This window comes from Dipodomys merriami, unplaced genomic scaffold, assembly GCF_024711535.1.
Source record: "Dipodomys merriami isolate MVZ:Mamm:240054 unplaced genomic scaffold, mDipMer1.0.p SCAF_38, whole genome shotgun sequence".
Taxonomy (NCBI): Eukaryota; Metazoa; Chordata; class Mammalia; order Rodentia; family Heteromyidae; genus Dipodomys; species Dipodomys merriami.
In genome coordinates, this window is record NW_027205381.1 from 4062593 (window position 1) to 4079032 (window position 16440).

Sequence of the window (16440 nt, forward strand, 5' to 3'; positions counted from 1 at the left end):
GTGCCTGAAACTTCATTCTCTAGGCCTACCAGTTACATGACATGCTGCAAGTCTCACTGCAGTAACAGCAGCTTTATTATGCACGGCTTGTATTTGTTTCCCACCCTTTCCTATCTTACTTCCCATTCTTCTGATTCTTGCTAGTTTAGGTTTGCTCTTTACAATGAATGGTATGCTAGCACATAAATTTTGCCCTGAGCTACATTTTCTTGACAACTTGGACTATAACAGTAGATCTAGAAGTAGCATACAGTGGCTTCAAAGACACTAAAGCTTCTGCCAGTAGTTAAATGGGATGAGATAAAGAGAAGGGGTCATTGTGACATGGAATACCATCCATTTAAGCACTATTATGACATCAAGTGCTCTGGCCTGAAGTATAGTCTTGAAAAAGGAAACCAGCAGGCTAAGGAAAGTGCTATGCCTATTTTCTGCCTTCTTGAGAAATCAGAGTCCTTGATGGCAAATTCAAATGAGTCTTACCTCCTTCAGCTTCCAGGAAAATTGAAGCTAAAGATCAAATTCAGGCTATCAGAAGGGTAAAGGAAACAATAAAATGTAATGGAACAATAAAAGACCCCAAAGAGCAAAAACAATCCTTAGCAGAAAGAACAGTGTTGGAGGAATATCAATACCAAACTTCAAACAAAGACATAGTAATCAAAACGGCTTGGTATGGCACACAAACAGACCTGAAGACCAATGGAATAGGACTGAAGACTCAGAAATGAACCCACACACCTATAGCCACCTAATTTGGATAAAGGAGCCAAAAAAATCAAATGGATGAAAGACATCCTCTTCAGTAAAGGGTGCTGGCAAAATTGGTTTAACACCTATAGAAAACTAAAGCTAGATCTTTATATATCACCAGGCACCAGAATCAACTTCAAATGGATCAAAGACCTCGGAGTCAAAGCAGACAACCTGAAAACATTACCGGAAGGAATTCGAGAAACCCTAGGTCTTCTTGGCACAGGCCAAAATTTTCTTAATAGAGACCCACTAACACAACAAATCAAAGAAAAGTTGGACAAATGGGATTGTATTAAACTGCAGACCTTCTGCATGGCAAAAACATAGCTAGTAAGATCAACAAAAGCCCACGGACTGGGAGATCTTCACTAGATATACAACAGACAAGGGCCTCATATCTAAAATATACTTAGAACTCAAAAACTTAAATCCCCAAAAACAAATCCTCAAACAAACACCTCATTAACAAGTGGGCTAAAGACTTAAAGAGAGACTTCACTGAAGAGGAGAAAAGAATGGTTAATAGATACATGAAGAAATGCTCAACTTCTCTGGCAATAAAAGAAATGCAAATCAAAACAACATTAAGATTCTACCTCACCCCAGTTAGAATGGCTATAATCAAGAATTCTAAAAACAGTAGATGCTGGAGGATATATGGCCAAAAGGGAGAAGTACTGCACTGTTGGTGGGAGTGTAAACTTGTTCAACCACTCTGGAAAGCAGTATGGAGGTTCCTCAAAAGACTCCACATAAAGCCTCCCTATGACCCAGCAATCCCACTTCTGGGCAAATGATCACAAACAAGGCCACACTAAAGCTACCAGCACAACTATGTTTATTGCAGCATTATTCACTATAACTAAAATATGGAACCAACCCAGATGCCCCTCAGTAGATGAATGGATTAAGAAAATGTCGTATGTGTGTGTGTGTATGTGTGTGTGTGTGTGTATATATATATATATATATATATATATATATATATATATATATATATATATATAAAATGGAATATATATATATAATGGAATATATATATATATATATATATATATATATATATATATATATAAAATGGAATTCTATGCTTCCCTGGAAAGAATAACACTACCCTATTTGTTAGGAAATAGAAAGACTTGGAAAAGTTCATATTAAGTGAAGTAAGCCAGACCCAAAGAAATAGAGGTCCCATGGTTTCCCTCATTTACAATAATTAGCATATATCTAGGATAATTTTATCACATGATCAGAAAAGCTCAAATGCTTGGTACATATGTCTATATAAGATGATGCTAAATGAAATGAACCTAAGATATGGACACAAGAGGCCGTTTTTTGTTGTTGTTGCTTTTAATGTACTAAGTGAATTTTTTTTTGTTTCCTTTGTATATTCTTCCCCCTATGGTATATCCCCTGTTGTTACTGTACTTGATTTTGGTAATCTGTATCTTTTATATATATTTATCTGATTTGGGAAGCGGGGAATAACAAAAGGCTGAAACAAGGACACAAGATGACCCATTGCAATAATGATACTCACAAGACACTATGTTGGAAATGAACTTTACAACTTGTTGGGGGGGGGGGTTTTGTGAGGGGGAGAACTGAGGGAGGTGGCTGAGGGAAGGGATACGGGGAGAACAACAAAGGAGGGGGTAAAAATGCTTGACAAGAAATGTACTCATTGCCTTACTCATGTAACTGTAACCCCTCTGTACTTTGTACTCTGTACTCTGCATCTTTACAATCTACAGAGTACTCTGCATCTTTACAATAAAATAAAATTTTAAAAAATGGTAGCAAATTTTTTAAAAATGAAGTTACCAGCACTAAGTCAATCTGGGTAGAAGCTTTTATTAGCCACATGACATTTGTCTCCAATTTGTAGAGCTTTGGACAACAGCCCTGTTTTCTTTTGGGGGGCGGGGGAGGGAAGTTATAGGAATGGGTTTCACACAGCTTTTTACCAAAGCAAGCAAGCAAGGTTAGTGAAGCAAAACATAGCCTTGATTCACGAGAGCATAGGCAAAACATAATCTTGACTTGGTCAGCATGACTGATACTACCAAAGCTATGGACACTATTGATACTTGATTACAAAAAGTCAAAACATGTCCTTGGATCACAGACGTCAAACTACAACCTTAGGTGGGGGCAGTCTATTTTACAGAAATCATTTTTAGTATAATCTCCTGACTAATAAAACAACTCAGTATAGCTGATGATGAGCCTCAAGGTTGTCCGTGGCCTTCAGTCACTTTGTGGTAAACTGCAAAGCTGTCAGATGGTAAACAAGTGAGGGAGAGATGTTCTTTTGCTTTTTAGCAAGGATGGAAAAGGCTTAGGCTGACTACTGGCCTTTTGACCTGGAGTTTCTCTCTATAGAGAGGTTCTGCCTTTAATACTTGGCGCCATTTTTAATAATCAATAATTTTGTTCTGTTTTCTGATTTCATATTTTTGTTCTCATGGATTGCCTTCTTCTCCAAAGGGAGAGTAAATTTCCTGCTGTAGGAGAAGGAACTTTCTGCCAGTGAAAGGTGACTCAGATACCTTGAATATTTGGTGGGGATTATCACAGTACATCTATAGTTCTTTGTTTGGTTATTATTTTGTTATTATGTTGTTTTTTATTGTTGTGTTAACACAGGGTATCAATATATAGCCTAGGCTAGGTAACAGTAATTAGAACAATTCTGTTGTTTGTTTGTTTTAAAAAATAAAGCCACAGGAATTGAACTCAGAGATTCAAGCTCTTGCTCACAGCTGTGGAGCTCTATCACTTAAGCCACACCTCTAGCCCAACTTTAGTTAACTTCTAGTAAATTGGAGATGGAGTCTCACATACTTTTCAACCAGGGTACCTTTGAACACTAATCTTCCAGATGTTAACCTCCTCAGTAACTGTGATTATAGGAATGAGCCAGTGGTCTTTGAGTAAACATAAGTAATTCTTTACTCAGATATTAGCTTATTTTTTATTACTTTGATAAGCAGAAGACTCAAGTGTATCTATAATCTATGTCCTAGATAACATGTGTATTTTTAACTATATTCATCTTCTTCTCACACATAGGAACAGGAACTAAACTTATTATTTTGGGAAAATTATCCCAAATGGAATGCATACCTAGATCACCAAACAATAATGAAAAAAAAATGAGTCCACTTTGCTTTTCCTCTTAAAAATAAGATTAAGTATTCTATATTCTGTTAAGAAGCTACTAGAAATAATGCGTAAACTCAGAGATTAGCCTGGGCTTTTTACATTGTGTTTCAAGTGTTCTGATATGTTGTATATTGAGATAAAGCTAAACAATGTCCACAATAACTGACACATTTCAAAAATGAAGATAATTTACCCTCTAATTTCTTATTTACTTTCTTAAAGAATTATGGCTTTAAATAAAATTAATATACTTCATTATAAGGATTGACTTGGAAATTTTTCTATTTTTGAAGAATTTTTAGGATAAAATACACAGAGTTTAAAGACTATCTTCTTACTCTAACAACAACAGATGCTGGAGGGGATGTGGACAGAAAGGAACCTTACTTCATTGTTGGTGGGAATGTAAACTTGTTCAACCACTTTGGAAAGCAGTATGGAGGTTCTTCAAAAGACTTCACATAGATCTCCCCTATGATCCAGCAATCCCACTTTTGGGCATTTACCCAAATGTTTACAAATAAGACCACACTAAAGCTACCAGCACAACTATGTTTATTGCAGCATTATTTACCATAGCTAAGATATGGAACCAACCCAGATGCCCCTCAGTAGATGAATGGATCAAGAAAATGTGGTATATATACACAATGGAATTCTATGCCTCCATCAGAAAGAGTGACATTGCCCTATTTGTTAGGAAATGGAAAGGCTTGGAAAAAATTATATTAAGTGAAGTAAGCCAGGCCCAAAGAAACATAGGTCCCATGGTTTCCCTTATTTGCAATATCTAGTATAGGTATGAGTCAAGCGGAAAAGGTCACATAATGTGATGTTAGGAAAATGAACCCTTAAATATGTATTTTAATGTTTTCATTTCTTTCATGCATGTGTTTCTAACGCATTTATAAGATTATTTCTTTGTTGCTTTGTATGTCCCTCCCCCACAGTGTAACCCCCACTTTCACTATATTTGATGTCAGTATAACATGTGGAGGAGATGGGGACAAACAAGTCGTTTAAGGATTCAGGTGGACCTGTTGCAACAATGAGAAGTACAAAATGTCATGTCAAAACCAGTTTTACAATGTCGGTGTGTGGGGGGGGAGGGGGGTATGATTGGGTGGGGGGGAGGGAGGAGGCTGGGAAGGGAGGTGAAGGGTAAACAAAGGAGGAGGCTGCAATGCTTGGTAAGAAATATATGCATTATCCTGCCCATGTAATTGTAACCCCTCTGTACAGTATGTTCTCAAATAAAATAAAAAAATAAAAAAAAGAATAAAAAAAAGACTATCTTCTTACAATCTAATGTATTGGACATTAAACTTAAAGCCTCTTGATTCATACCCTAATCCTTTTGCTTTTCCAATGTGTATATATGCCAGTACTAAGGCTTGACATCAGCATGTAGGCACTCTTCCTTAGCTTTTTTGCTCAAGACTAGTGCTCTACCACTTGAGCCACACTTTCACTTTCATCTTTTATTTAATATGTTTTTATTGTAAAAATACTATACAGAGGATTTACAGTTACATCAGCAAGGTAATGAGTACATTTTTATCAAGCATTGTTGCCTCCTTCTTCGTTTTTCCCCTACCATCCTTCCCTCCCACCTCTACAACTACACTCCGCCCCAACCCCAGGCCTAAATTGTAAAGTTCATCTTTCAACTTAGTGTCTTGTGCATCTCATTGTTACAATGAGTCAACCTGTAACCCTATTAAGCATTTTGTTTTTTCCCTTCCCCTCCCCAAATTAGAAAAGTATATATACAAGATGCAGGGCACTGACATCAAATACAGTGAAAACAGGGGTTATATCTTGGGGGAGGAACATACACAGAAACAAATAAAAATCAAATGATGCATTATAAATACATTGGAAACAATAGCAAGAAAGAAAAAAGCCACTGTGTCCCTATGGGCTAATTGGAGATAAGAGTCTGGCTTTGAATCAGGATCCTTAGATCTCAGGCTCCTGAGTAGTTATGATTACTAATGTGTGGCTCAAATTCCTGGGTAACTTTTAGCTCAGATTGTGCTTGGATCTTGAATCTTCTTGCTCTGCTTCCTAGTATCTGGGATTACAAGCATATGCCACTACACCTGAACCAAATAGTTTTCTTAACCTTGAATATTACACAATTCTTGACCTACTTTCAGGATGCTATCCAAGCCCTTTAATAAAAATCCAAAACAATTATTTAACAGCTAGTCAGTTCCAGACCTTGCTGCAGAGCCTGGAGAATAACTCAACTCTGCTTCTTGTGACCTCCTAATGGCCTTTGTCCATAATGAGGAATATGAATGTATGGCTATTTTTTAAATGGAATTGTAAAATATTTTAATGACTTCAAAACTTTTCCTGAGTTAGGAAATATTGTTAGGTGGGAGTAGAGAAAGATTTGATTTGAGAAATTATTGAGTTTGGCTATGAGTCAGGAATAATAAGTTAAGAACTTAGGAGGAGTGCAAGCGGAAAGAAATGATTTGGTGATAAATGATGAAGCCTGAGAATTCTGAACTCCATTGCTGAAGAGAGAGAAAATTCTATGAAGCTGACTCTTCAAGTAGTCAAGGTTCCTAATAGAAACAGCTTATTGGAGGCACCACAAAATTGGTAACCATAAAATTATTCCTGTCCATCAAGATTAATCTGTTTGATGGAGAATGGACTAATGATTCAGTGCTTCTACTCGCTGAATAAGAGACTGTTGAGAATGTGAAATAATATTCTAAATAATTCTCCAACTGCTGAATTATTTTTTAATAAGCTCAGCAATTATCATCCATACTTTCACATTCCCTTCAATCAGTTCTGCTCTGAATGTGACATGGGGGAGGGAATTGCTGAACATTAGTCATTAATGTGCTGTGATTTATAGCAAATGGTGTTTAATATCCTATAACTACTAATAAAAATCCTTTTATTTCATTTTTATATTCCTATCGAAGAGAACTAGAAAATCCTAGCAGTATGATTGTCAGAGTTATTTCCAAATTTTAAAATGTATGTACTTTGATATGAACTCTCTGTAGCTCTCTGCATTTCACAGAATTTTTAACTGTATTTTTTTTGTCTTTTCTTTTTTGGTACTGGGGATCGAACCCAGGACATTGCACTTGCTAGGCAAGCGCTTTGCCACTGAGCTACATCCCAGCCCGCATTTCACAGAATTTTTAAAAAATCATTTTATAAAATTGCCTTTTATTTTACATTTTGGGAAATAAACTGTTGTTGAGTGCCATATACCTCGTTACCCATAATATGAATTTATATTAATTTCTGGAGGAATAAAATGTTCTATAATGTTATCCTATTTGAGTCTAAATAACAATTCCTGGATTCCCTGTGTGTAGAAGAGAATGATGTGTGAAAGGTGGTTTTAAGATCGCTTTATACTTTCCCACTAACCAATTTAGCTCACTATTACAATCAACACCGGCTTAATTATTAGCAATAAATATTTTATCTGTAGATCTTTGGATTAGTGCCCTTCAATCTATTCAGACTGAGGTTGGTCCACCAATGTGGATCCAAACCCAAAGGAAAAACTAGGCACTGATGGCTCACACCTGTAATCCTAGCCATCAAGAGGTCGAGAACTGAAGATTACAGTTTGAGTCCAGCCCATGCAGAAAAGTCTGTGAGACTTATATCTTCAATTGACCAGAAAGAAGTGGGAAGTGGAGATATAGCTCAAGTGGTAGAGCACAAAGGCCAAGTAAGAGCACGAGTCAAGCCTTAGTACCATCAAAATCAAGCAAGCAAACAACAAAAAAGGAAAGTTCTTTTTCTAAACTTTAATTTCTATTTCCACTGTCTTTATACAACTAGCCCCACTGCACTTGTTGTCAGGCTATTAAGTTCATTTAAAGTTGGGTTTTTTTTGTACTTTTTTATTATAAAAATACTGTACAGAGGGGTTACCGTTACATGAGCAAGGTAATGAGCACATTTCCTTCTCAGACTACAGGAGGTAGAGAGGCTCCCAGTAGCACGTGGAGCTTCAGCATTGAGGGTAGCAGGTGCATCTCATTTAGGGCTCTGTGGTGTGAAGATCACCTCAGGACTGGAATTCTTCTAATATATGCTTATGTACCTCTTCTTGGACCCACATGTCAGGTAAATCTTCCTAAGTTGCAGCCAATTCTTGGAGGCTGTCTCTGTCTATTGTCCTAGACAAGCCCTTCTAAGCCAGGTTTCCTATCTGAACACATAAAATATATAAATTACTTGAGTGGCTATTTTCTCTTTTTGTAAAGACTACTACATAGTATTAGTCTAGATGTATAGAATACTAGAGAACAGAGCGAACAGGTACTACTAGATTATTCAGGAATGTAGCAATGTATCTAATCCTACCTGGAAATAATATTGTGGCTTGATCAATTCCATTAATATTAATGTTCCCTATTGGCTCTCTCTACCTTTCCAATGTATCACCTTTTTTATTATTTTTTTTTACTTTGAATTTTTTTTATTGTGAAAATACCATACAGAGGGGTTACAATTACATGGGCAAGGTAATGAATACATTTCTTATCAAGCATTTTTGCCTCCTGCTTTGTTTCCCCTTCCCATCTCTTCCCATCTTCCCCCTTAAAACCCTGCCCCACTCCCCTACCCCTGGCCAAAGTTGTAAAGTTCATTTTTTGACATAACTACTTGTACATCTCATTGTTGCAATGGGCCCATCTGTATCCCTATTTAAACAGTTTGTTTTTTCCCTTCCCCTCCACAAATTATACCAACATCAAATACAATGAAAGCAGGGTTTATACCATGGAGGAGGGACATACAAAGCAACAAATAAATCATCTTATAAATATGTTAGAAACAATCGCAAGAAAGAAAAAACATTTGAATACTTATCTTGGGGTTCATTTCACCTAACATCAACTTATCTGACCTTTTCTGTATCACCTTCAGTAGAAACAATTTGCTTTGGGTCATTATTTGCTTTTCCCAGCTCTTTGCTTATGTTCAATCTTAAATCCTTAAACCTGATAAAACAATAATGTGAATTTTTTATATCCATATTCAGTGACAAGTGCATGTAGAATGTTAACTTTATCAGAGTTTACAGTAAGAATGACAGAAAAAAGATTAGGTGGGAAGTAGAGATTAATATTTCAAAAATACTCCTTATTGTAAAAAAATATGAAATACTCATCTTTGTGGAGTAAATAATCTCCAATAATTTACTAAATGACTTACATGGAGTTGTTTCAGATAGCATGAGGAGGCAACAATGCTTGATAAGAAATGTACTCATTACCTCGATCATGTAACTGTAACCCCTCTGTACAGAATTTTCACAATAAAAACTTATTTAAAAAAAAGAAATAGGAGAAATGAAGCACTGTGTCCCCTACAAAAAAAGATAGAAATAAAAATAACTAATACCTATTCAACCTAGATCATGAAAATGTTTTTGACATTTGATATAGTCTTTCTGTTTATTAATTGTCATAATTCACATTTTGTAATGAAAGAAATGAATACTCCGAGGGTATGAATGGTCTACATAAGGTAATGTAACTGATAAGAGATAGAGGCTGGAGTTTAACATATGCTAGTCTTCTGTGATTTTCCATGCAAAAACAAAAATTAGCATTTGCATATGAAGTCGGAGTTTTAGAAAACAGATGCTTTATTTGCATTACTGTTATATTCAAAGAGCACCAAATTGGTAAAGTGCTTAGATCCTCTCGTTAACATTTATCTATAAAGTGCTTAGATCCTCTTGTTAGCATTCATCTATTTGTCCAAGAGCAACAGTGATTGACAAGATGTCAACATTCCTGTCCAAAAATATAAATAAAAATTGAAATTTCTCTGATTGCAAGTAAAGGATGCTAAAAGGCATACATAAGCTTGAGAGACCCAGTTCATAATGCGCAGGCTATGTGTAAACTCTTGAGTGAGGATAGTATGACTACTCTGGGTCTTTATCTCTTTTCTTTCCAGCTCTGCAAGTCAAAGTGGTCATTCTTTTTAACTGTTGCCTACATTAAAAATAAACTTGATCTCTGCACCATTCTCTGTCAAAAACAAAAAATGTCTCTTATACTTACTCAAAAATCTATTTGTCTTCTAATATCTTTACTGCACAGAGCCCAGATTGAAGGCTTATAAGAATGCCTGATTTTACAGTATTACATTGATAAAATCCATATTCAGAACCATTACACTAGAATAGTGATGTGATTTTCATCTTCTCTATATAACTATTGTACCCACAAATAGTACACCCTGTTGATGATATATTCTGCCTTAAAGTTTTACCTCAGTCACAAAGGTATCATGAGGGACCTAGTTAGACAATTTTTAGGCTTTGGGAAGAGGAAGAAGGCTATACATTATTATTCAACAGTCCCAGTCTCAGGTGTGTTCTGGTGGTCACAGGGGGAATTTTCCACTATAATGATATTATCAGACGTCCTTCCTGGAACCTAGCATGCTTACAGAAGAGAGAGATTCGGAGTAAAGAGACAGGTACAAAGTAGAGGCCAGGATGTCAAGCTTTCATCCTTTTTTTTTCCTGAGCTGAAGTCAAGAGTCAGTGCATAACAGCAAAAGCAGTTTAAATAGCTGTTGCATAATAACATGTATCATTATATTATCTCATGGAAAGGTTTTCTTTCTCAGCAACCAATGTGCTCTATTCATCCCTCCTGCCAACACCAATTTTTTATTTTATTGTGAAAATACCTTAAAGAGGGGTTACAATTACATGGACAAGGTAATAAGTACATTTCTTATCAAGCATTGTTGCCTCCTCCTTTGTTTCCCCTTCCCAACCCTTCCCATCCCCCCTCCTCACCACCACCCCCACCCCACACCAAAGTTGTAAAGTTTGTTTTGCAACATAACATCTTGTATATCTCATTGTTGCAATAGGTCCACCTGTTAACTGTCTCTACACTTTCCTCTTTTTGCTTGTTCTTTTCAAAAGTACACAATGATTCATCAATGTCAGATTAAATGTGTACATATAATGCATATAATTTAGAACAGCAACCAAAATTCAGAAGTTTGCATACTACCAAGGATACTAACATTGAAATTTCAATTTATCTGGTTTACATGATAGATTTCTTGTAACAGAATAAACCATGCTGTTGCTTACTAGGTTCACTACATTTACAGATATTTGAATGGGTTAAAACTCAGTCTAATCTGTGGAAATTTAACAGAAATTTCCCCATCCAGTATAACTAATGTAAGCTAATACAATTTAAATTATCTCATAGATCAGTTTTAATAAAGTTTTGGTAAACAATGATGAGAGAAAAAAACTTTCTATCTAGAAATTAAATGAGTGAATGAATGAATGGAAACCTCTTGCTCTTTGGTTCTGGGGCACAGAAGAATTGAGGGATTTCCATGGCAATACCATTCCCTGGAACTATAAAGGTCAGTCAGTTCTGGGGCTTCTCTAGTCAATCTACAGAAAATGAAAGCAGACTACTATTCCTGGAATGAGTGAATGTCTATTTACAAAAATAATTATTTTCTACACACATTGAAGTTGAGGTCATCTAAAGATAGACGTCTCTCATTTACATTCCAGGGAGCATAATCCTGAAGAATAATTCACTTTTCTATCATGTTTAGGTTATTATTATTCACTTGAGTGAGTGATGTTTTATACAGAAATTCCAAAAGTATCACTTGAAGGGAAAAGTTAGTGTACCTGTGTGTCAGTCTCATCCTTTACTAAGAAGTCACTTAGTAAAAAGGATGGCCAATAGACACATGAAGAAATGCTCAACCTCCCTAGCCATAAAAGAAATGCAAATCTAAACAACATTGAGATAAAACTTCACCCCAGTTAGAATGGCTATAATCAAGAACTCTAATAACAACAGATGCTGGAGGGGATGTGGACAGAAGGGAACCTTACTGCATTGTTGGTGGGAGTGTAAACTTGTTCAACCACTTTGGAAAGCAGTATGGAGGTTCCTCAAAAGACTCCACATAGAGCTCCCCTATGACCCAGCAATCCCACTTTTGGGCATTTACCCAAATGTTCACAAACAAGACCATACTAAAGCTACCAGCATGACTATGTTTATTGCAGCACTATTTACTATAACTAAGAAATAGAACCAACCCAGATGCCCCTCAGTAGATGAACGGATCAAGAAAATGTGGTATATACCACACACAATGGAATTCTATGCCTTCATCAGAAAGAATGACATTGCCCCATTTGTTAGAAAATGGAAAGGCTTGGAAAAAATTATATTAAGTGAAGTAAGCCAGGCCCAAAGAAACATAGATCCATGGTTTCCCTTATTTGCAATAACTAATATATGTCTGAGTCAAGCACAAAAGGTCAGATAAGTTGATGTTAGGGAAATGAACCCTAAGATATGTATTCAGATGATTTTTTTTTCTTTCATGCGATTGTTTCCAACACATTTATAAGATTATTTCTTTGTTGATTTGTATGTCCCTCTCCCACAGTATTTGATATCGGTATAATTTGTGGACCCATTGCAACAATGAGATGTACAAGTCGTTATGTCGAAAACGAACTTTACAACTTTGGTGGGGGGTGGGGGAGGATGGGAAAGGATGAGAAGGGGAAACAAAGGAGGAGGCTACAATGCTTGATAAGAAATGTACTCATTATCTTGCCCATGTAATTTTAACCCCTCTCTACAGTATTTTCACAATAAAAAAAAAGAAATCACTTACTATAAGAATTTACAAATTAAAAAAAAAAGAAAGCATAGAGACCAAATAAGTTAAGGTTATTTCCTTGGCTGATGATGAACAGTGAGAAATTGCTATAAAATCGCTATCTCTTTTTATTAAAACTTGAGTGTTTGGGAAAGCAAGGTTGAACAGCTCAAAGGTAGAGGGCTAAATTTAGGAGTCTTTACTGCAGAGTTGCTTTGTGTCTCTAATGCCATCTTTCAGATTCAAATGAACTTAAGGAGTTTAACATCCTCAGAAAGAAGTGAGAATTACAGGGCATTAAATCTGACTTCTTTTGCAGACATCATGTTATTCTCACTTGAATGACACACGAAACTGCTTTGCAATTAGAAAAGGCTTCTCCAGCTAAGCCTTTTTGCAACTCATTTGCTGCAGGAATTTCCTTCTAGCCCCATTCTTGTACCTCTTGCCTGCAATTTGCTTCTCAAAGAGTCTGCAGGATGACAAATATAGAAGGTCTCATCCCAAGTGATATCATAAAGGACAGAAAATGATAAACAATTGTAATTAAAGGTGATTTGTGACATTAAAACAGATCTTAATATTACAATGATAATACACTGATCAAATATCAAGATGAAAGAGAACTAGAAATTGACAGACATTTGTGGCAACATCTTTTGGAGACAAAGAAAATGGCTCATATAAACCAAGAGGAACAGAAACCATAGTGATTGATGCTAGCTGTGTGCAGGAATTTTAGATTATTTTCTGAAATTATTGATACTACACCATGTTCCTGATGCCTAATGAACCATTTGTTTGCTTTCTTCAAGTCTGTCTCATTGTCAGTATTTAATAGCATATGGAGGCTACATGCTACAGCAGATGAGGTGATTGTGTAATTGCCTGAGCTGACAGAATGAACCACAAGTGGAGAGAGTGGCATTTTAAAAGTCAAGCTTTTATTTTCCCCTTATTTAACTTTTAATTGGAAGCATTTGGCTTTTATTTACCCTAAAAAGTAATGATTTTGCCAGAAAGTGATCTATCTTTTTAATGTCAAAAATGACTCTCTTCCTGCAAAAGAGAAAGCAGGAATTATTGGGTCTTAGAGCATTCATTTATTTATGAGATTCAATTTGCTCTGTTAAAGTGTGCCTACATTCCTTCTCTGCTCCTAGCCATTTACATAAAATTCAAATGTCCCTGCTAATTGTATTTGTTAAATCTTCGTTAAGTAGAAAGTCTGAAACTATTTTCAGGGTTTTAAATTCCAGAATAAAAATGACCAATTTTATGTTTGCAGAAACCAAGGGATTCTTGTATTTAAAGCAATTATTGAAAAGAAAAGACTATGAAGGAGACTTAGGTCTCGTCTGTCAGGTAGATACACATTAGAAAACATGGTGGACATGGCATGAAGCAGACAACATATTGCCATCATGGCACTTCTTGATCTCAAAACGCCCAGATTCCCATTCAAGTTCTTTTTCCCTTAATGATGGGTTGTCACCAAACATTTCTTCCCACAAGTTCTGGAATCTCACTCAACCAATGAAATAGTCAGGGTCATCAAGCAATCAGCACAAAGTTCAGGGAGGAAGATATGGGTGAAGCTCAGCTACTGCAGTAACTGCTCTTCGGGAGGACTCCACCAGACTCTGACATATGGGGCCATTTTCCATGAAGAGTCTGTCTCCCCTGCCCTTTTTCTGCTTTTTAATAAACAAATGCCTGCTTTTTGTTTCTTTAATCAGAAAAAAGAAAAGAAAAAAGAATTCATCCCTCTAAATGGTATCAACTGTACTCTGGGATTATCTAGTGGGCTCAGATTGGGATCCTTGTGATTAGAATTCTCAGAAATTTCATTCTGGGAGTGAAGATGATCCATGCACAGGAGCTTTGAGGACTAAAGAAATCTTTACCTGTCACCTTCCAGACGTATTTCCTGACTTTTTTTTTTTGTTTGTTTTTTCTATAGAGTTTAACACGTATGCAGGCAAGGTAGAGTTGTTTTCCAATTTGAGGCCAAACTGTGGATGAGCATTTTGGACCCAGAGGCAGACTTTGTGGCTGGAATCTCTGCTAGTGACCCTTCACTGTGAATTATTAATTTAGAATAGGGTTGGTTTTTGCATCACAATAGTTTACTTATGTGCTTTCTCTTCACATAAGAAGGAATACCTGAGTTTCACATTCTTACTATGATTTGAGCATTTGTCCCTTTCAAAATTCATGTTAAAATTCCTTGCTATTTTGATGACTAGAGAGTGGGCCTTTGAGAGGGATGTAGGTCACGGGTGCTCTGCTGTCAGGAACAGATCGATGCTATGATCACAAGAGTCTATTTACCACTTCTGCTCTTTCCCTTGTCCTCCCTTTTCCCTTCTGTCCTCTACCATGGATAACACAGCAAGAAGGTCCTTACTAGAAGGTAGCCCTTTGATCTTAAGCTTTCCAACCTCCAAAACTACAATCCAATAAGCATTTGTTCATTATAAATTACTCAACCTGTGTGATTCTATATACCAGTATAAAACTAGCAGTTATAATTTTCAATCTGTGAATTCTTAAGTGCCTTATTCAAAGACATGAGGAGACTGTGAGCCAGAATTGAATATTCTGGCCCAATATATTCTACATGACTGCCTCTACAGTGGGACCTCACATATTAGGACGTGGGAAACAAAACTGTTTTAGAGCTTCACTTCTGATAGTTACTGATCACCTTTACCTCAATTCTGATGTGCTGCCTTTGTCAACTTCAGTTGCTGTTGTCCTTTATATGAAGTAGACAGAGTTAGAATACTGACTTTCCCTTTGTGACTAGGACATGAGGATCACAACATTGTTATTTATATAGAGGTCATTAGAGGTCACCAGGTTACCTAATTTTCCAAATAAGAGAAATGAAGTGCAAAGAAGGAGAAACATCCAGATCCCACAGATATTTAAAGGTCTGGACAAGCTTATGGGTGTTTCGACTATGGCTCTGAATCTAAATAATAATGTTTTTTTGTTGCCAAAAAAGTAAACTGCTTAACATTTGTTTGTATTGCATGGAAGTGAAGAGTTTCTGAATTTGTGTGTGTGTGTGTGTGTGTGTGTGTGTGTGTGTGTGTGTGTGTGTGTGTGTGTGTGTGTATGAAAGAGAGAGAAAATTTTGTTTGGGAATGAAATTATAACCTCACTTAACATTTTTAACTTACATGGATGTATTACTAAAGCAAGAACTGGATGTATGCAAAGAGAGTTAAATTTGAGAAGTTAATTTTAGAAAATCTTGAAAGGTTGCAGATTCAAAATTATCCCTGTTATGTTGGCACTTGAGTTTAAATGGGGATGATTACCTGAAGAACTTTAAAGGAATTCAATCTACTTTGTTTTTTCCAGTTGAGAGAAGCAGGCAAAAGCTTATAAATAAGAATTTACTGCCATTTTGCATAACAAAGAACTCTGTCCAGTTGTCTGAGTAAGGATCAACACAGTATAAAAATGCATGCAGCATAGATTGACTTTCCAAAGAGAAAAATGAAAATGACCCTTGAAAACACAGAAATTGCAATTTCTTTTCCCTGAGCCTGAATAAGACTGCAAGCAGAGCAATCATACCTGTCCTTCTTCCTTCCTTCCTCTTTCCTTATTCCTACTTCCCCCTTCTTCTATCCTCCTATCCTTCTTGTTCTTGCTTGCTTTTCTGCTTGGCACTCTTTTCCTGGTGCTAGGCAGCACTACCACCAGTGTGTTAAGTCAAGGCAGCTGGGCCAGGACTCACTCTAATGGCCAAGCCACCTCAAGAACTGTTATTGTTGTTTCCAATTAAGATTTTGAAAG